The sequence below is a fragment of the Saccoglossus kowalevskii genome, chromosome 3 (assembly GCF_978046115.1).
Source record: "Saccoglossus kowalevskii chromosome 3, keSacKowa6.1, whole genome shotgun sequence".
Taxonomy (NCBI): domain Eukaryota; kingdom Metazoa; phylum Hemichordata; class Enteropneusta; family Harrimaniidae; genus Saccoglossus; species Saccoglossus kowalevskii.
Genome location: NC_140643.1, coordinates 7,380,935 through 7,386,607, shown reverse-complemented (window position 1 = coordinate 7,386,607; position 5,673 = coordinate 7,380,935). Strand labels below are relative to the sequence as shown.

At 38.1% G+C, this 5,673-nt stretch overlaps 1 long non-coding RNA gene across 1 annotated transcript; it reads right to left on the bottom strand.

Moving 5' to 3' along the window:
• Positions 1–2,667: 2,667 nt before the first annotated feature.
• On the bottom strand, positions 2,668–3,550 carry LOC146747455 (uncharacterized). The gene is made up of 2 exons (XR_014929025.1): positions 3,437–3,550; positions 2,668–3,261 (listed from the first exon to the last, which is right to left on the bottom strand). It is a non-coding gene; the product is annotated as an uncharacterized LOC146747455 (long non-coding RNA).
• Between the last annotated feature and the right edge of the window lie 2,123 nt (positions 3,551–5,673).

Genomic DNA, 5,673 nt, shown 5'->3' with positions numbered 1-5,673 from the left:
CGCTGAACGGCTGGCATTTTATCAAACTCTTAAAAAAGCAATCAATGATCTAGATAAAGATATTCCAATTATTATTGCAGGTGATTTTAATTGTACTTTAAATGCACAAATTGATCGCAACACTGAAACTGAACCTCACCCACAATCTGCTCGCTTCCTAAAGACAATACTTGACCGCTATAAATTAGTTGATGCATGGCGTCGTTTCCATGGCACCCGACAGGAATTCACCTGGGAGCGAGGTAACAGCCGTTCTAGAATAGACACCATCTTCATCAACAAAACAGCCATGTCCAAAGTCTTTCGTGTGTCAATCAATCCATCTTTCCACTTCTCTGATCACAGGTTAGTTACCATTGCTATTTCACAGCGATCTGTCAACAACCGCAGTCCACTGTGGTGCTTCAATACAAGTCTCACTGAAGATGAAACATATTGTGATCTCATTGATGAATTTTGGGAGATCTGGCAGAAACAAAAAGCAAACTACCGCTCTATACTAATGTGGTGGGACCTTGGTAAACATAAAATAAAAGAGTTAACAAAACAATATTGTTCTAATAAATCATTCAATTATAAAAATTTAAAAGAAACACTTCTCCTAGAAATAAAACGTCTCGAAGGAGGCTCTTCCGCCAATCCAAGTAATGAAAATGAACTTTCCCGCAAGAAAGATCTCCTGAAAAACCTAATAAACAAAGAAGCACGTGGGGCGTCAATTCGCTCCCGTCATCGTCTTCTGAACGAATCTGATAGCAGCTGCAGCTTCTTTTTCGATCTAGAAAAAAATAAAGGTTCAAGAAAATCAATAACTCAGCTACGTGACTATCAAAATAATCCTACAGATGACACAAATACAATATGCCGTATAACAAGACAATTTTACGCAGACCTGTTTTCACCCTCCACAACCTCAAACGAAGCCCAAAATGAAATTCTTCAGGAGTTACCACAACTCGATCCTGATTCAGCTTCTTTGTGTGATAGTCCTCTGTCTTATGATGAGCTTTCAGAATCTGTCTACAAAATCTCCAATGGCCGGACTCCTGGCATCGACGGATTACCTGCCGAATTCTACAAGAAGTTTTGGCCATCAATCGGACATGACTTACATGAGGTTTTCTCTGCATCCATCACCGAGGGCACACTGCCACTATCTTGTCGCAGAGCAGTCATCACCCTACTTCCTAAAAAAGGAGATAACACCTTACTAAAGAACTGGAGACCTGTCAGTCTCCTCTGTGCCGACTACAAAATTCTCACTAAAGCCCTATCCTCACGTCTCAAGTTAGTACTATCACAAATTATTCACATTGATCAAAGCTATACAATTCCACACAGACAAATATTTGACAATATTCATCTATTACGTGATTGTGTTACATACTGTAATCAAGCAAACGTCCCGTTAGGAATTGTTGCTCTTGATCAAGAAAAAGCTTTTGACAGGGTCAACCATCAATACCTATTCAATACCCTTTCTGCATTCGGCTTTGGTGAGAACTTAATATCATACATAAAACTCATATACACAGACACTGAAAGCTTAATACGTGTAAATAACACTTTGACTGCTCCCGTTTCTTTTCAACGCGGTATAAGGCAAGGGTGCGCCCTCTCTGGTCAACTGTATACTATCGCTATCGAACCACTATTGCATAAGATTCGCACCAGAAGCGAAGTTAAAGGATTAACTATTCCAAAATCCAACAACCGGAAATGTCAATTAACAGCATATGCCGATGATGTTAGTCTATTTGTCACAGAAAATGGAGACTTTCAAAAGTTGTCACATATGCTTGAAATTTATGAGAAGGCAAGTAATGCCCGTGTGAACTACGGAAAATCAAAAGGTTTATGGGTTGGATCTTGGAAGCATCGCATTGATTCGCCAATGGGCATTCAGTGGAATAGTGTTGGTCTTAAAATGCTTGGAACATTCATTGGCAATACAATTGAATATAACCAACAGAACTGGGATGAAGCTCTTAAAAAGATTACTTCAAAATTGGAATGGTGGCAGCGTTACGCCCATGCAATCTCATACCAAGGCAGGGTTATTATCATTAATCAACTAGTTGCAACAAAACTCTTTCATCGACTTGTTTGCCTCTGTCCGCCACATACTTTCATTAATGATATTGAAAAACTATTCGTTGATTTTCTTTGGCAAGGTCGCCATTGGTTACCAGCTACACTTATTTACCTGCCATTGAAACAAGGTGGGCAAAGCTTGGTGCATATCTCTAGTCGGGTAACAGCATTTCGTCTGCAATATGTACAGCGGTATCTATACTCTGGTCTAAACCACCCATGTTTTTCATTCACTGACTACTTTTTACAACAAGCAAATCCATTTAAATATGTCAAACAGCTCTTCATTATTGATCTTCTCAGAACTGATATATATTGTAATCAAACCTTCTACCACGAGATACTCAGCAGTTGGAGATCACTCAAAATTGTTCGAAGAGATCGACCAGATTCCTCATCAATTTTGAGTGAGCCGCTCTTCAACAATAACTTAATACTGCACTCACTACGACAAGAGCCCTTTGTTTTTAACCACTTCGTAGATGGCGGCATATGTACAATAGGAGACCTAATGCACCCAAGCAAAAAACGATGGTTAAACTCAGCTGAAATAAAACAACGTGTTCCTGTATATTCCATGCGTCTTTTAGACAAAACAATAAAGACTTTATTCAATTCTATTCCCAAATCTTTCATTGAAGCCACACAATCTCATCTTACAGGTAACCCATCGAAAAATTATAATAACAATAATCCCTCGAATTACTTGTTGGAAATAACATGCAATAACTTGAATAATAAATTAGTATGTCCACTGTACAAAATCGAAAAAGGTGCAATTTACAAGTTCCTAATAAATGCACAAATGAAGGAAAAACAACCAGACAGTATGGACACAGTATGGAGAGACTTGTTATCACTTCCTGCTGAGATATATCCAGACTTCACCACATGTTATCTTGCTCCCATTTCAAAACAAGAGGGCGACCTCCAATGGCGAATCCTACATGGCGCTTATGCAACAGGTAATTTTCTATACAAGAGCAAATACCGCTCTAGTCCTGATTGCCCCTTCTGCCAAGAAAAAGACGACCTGCTCCATATCTTCTTACAATGTTCCCGCCTGGCACCACTGTTCAAAGTAGTAAAGCTAATATGTGAAAAGCTAGTGGGAGACAACTTTACTCTACCCTACTGGTGGTTTGTAATAGGCACACCAATAAAATCCTTTGGAAAAAAGGAAAAAAATGTAAAACAACTGGTAAACTACATTCTGACGTCAGCAAAACTGGCCATTCACTTATCACGAAGAAACGCCTTAAATGAAGAAACTCCGCTCGATGTTGTCAAGGTTTTCAACTCAAGACTACATTCAAGGATTGACGGCGAATACAACTACTACCTGAGCAATGGAAATACAGAACGTTTTACAGACAGGTGGTGCATCAATGAAGCCATTGTTAGATATGATGGTGAACAGCTAATTTATGCTAGATGTATCATATAAGTACAAACATTATAATGATTTTTCGAAATTCAACAGTTGCTATACTTAGTGTAAGTCATTAACAATATACCCACAATTTTTAAAATAAATTTATCTGAATGTCAGTTCAGAAGTGACGCTCACCTGTATTTTATTGATTTATGTATAACGACAATGTGTCTTTTAATAAATGTACTTTTTTTAAAAAATCTTCATACTTAATGTTCCCCATTGTGAAACAAGTTTTTACACCATTGTAATGTGAAATGTATTTTAATATATTTTCAATTGTACCCTTAATACAAAATGATTTAACATGAACATGCGATAATATGTGTAAATAATTGATATGTATTAATGACGTCTTTCGACTAATAAATGTTCATGTTAAAAATCAAAATCTTCTTCTTCTTCTTCTTCTTTCTTCTATGGAGAGAGGACGTGTTTTGCTGAGCTCCAGGACTTTGACTCATTCTAAGCCAGGGAAGTGATTTCTTTGTTTTATTTCTTCACCACTATTTTCGTGGTATTTTGTTTATCATTTCTATTTGTAATTTGTTTTGTTTTACCAGCGGATTGCTGTGATTTTTGTTAGATTAGTTTTTTGTTTGTGGTTGGGTGGGGTTCAGCCAAGATGGCGGCCCCCACTGATCGACCACCCGGTGTCTCCCTTACTCGGAAGCACGCAGTGAGGTGTGCATCATTTGTAAGCTTTACTGTTGAGCAGTACGTTACTGCAATGGGAGCCTTAGTCGGCGATGAAAATATTATAGCTGCCTCCAGGATGAACCATGCTGTTGTCATATTTTTGTCATCCACAGACCTAGTTGATTACGCAATCAGTATGGGCTTTGTTATTGATGACCAATTCATCTCTGTTGAACAGCTGGTAAAACCAGCAACGCGTGTTGTTCTGTCTAACGTGCCACCATTCATACCTGACTCGTTGCTTATCAAAGAATTGTCTGTTTATGGTCGAGTGGTTGGCAGTATGCGAACAATAGCGCTTGGATGTAAATCCGAATCTTTAAAACATGTCAAGAGTTTTCGTAGACAAGCCTTTGTTTTACTAAAAAACGAACGAATTAATGGTTTAATGAACGTCATGTTCGAGGGACGTCCGTACTCTGTATACATTTCCACTGACGAAATGCGTTGCTTTAACTGCAAGGGAACGGGACATATCCGTAAAAATTGTCCCGTTAATGAACCCGGAAAGGTTACAAGTGTTGGTGCAAACACTGATAATAATAAAATCGCAACAGATAACACTCCAATGGAAACTAATAGTAATGAAAACCACAACAATGAAAATGATACTAATATTGGCAATACAATTGTAGACCAAATAATTGATAATATTATAGCTGCGAGTGTTACAGCTGCTACAACAAAAAATAGCGGACAAGCTTATGTAACAACAAAAAATACACCAAAAAAATCCCACACTAGTAAACGCATGAAAACAAATCGACAATCAATTGAACATGACAACACTGATGACAATAATGAAAACACGGAAATGGTTATAGAAACACAGACAAATAACGATAACGATGATATTAACGCAACAGACACGACTGACAACACAGAGTTACATGACAGATTTATTGACCCATTTGATAAAAATGTACATCTTAGATCGGAGGAAGAGAGGGTACGAACCCCTCCTTCAACCCCCTCTCACTCATTTAAACCCCCGATTGCACCATTAACAAAAGCTAACCTGGTGCGCATGAGTGGGGAAACGAGTTGTTCTGAACAAGAAGACGACGACAGCGAGACATCCGACATAATCTCTACAATATCTGACTCGTCAGATTTATATTTTGAAGCTGGAGCTACGAGTAGTCAGCCGACCGACACAATACAACTCGATAAACTAATGAAACTCTTAGACGATATAAAAGGATCGAAAAAAATATTAGATCGATGCCTAGATTTCTGTCCTGATGCTCGTAAATTGTACAATTCATTCAAACAGCTACGTAACTCTGGAATGCCAGGTGCGCTACAAAAAGCCCGCATTCAAAAAGTGCTTATCAAACTGCAAAAACACATAAAGTCGCAAAACTTACTACATTCCAAGTAAGATGTGTAACACAATTAATTTCTCTACTTATATAAACGCAATTATTATCACCGGGGCATGC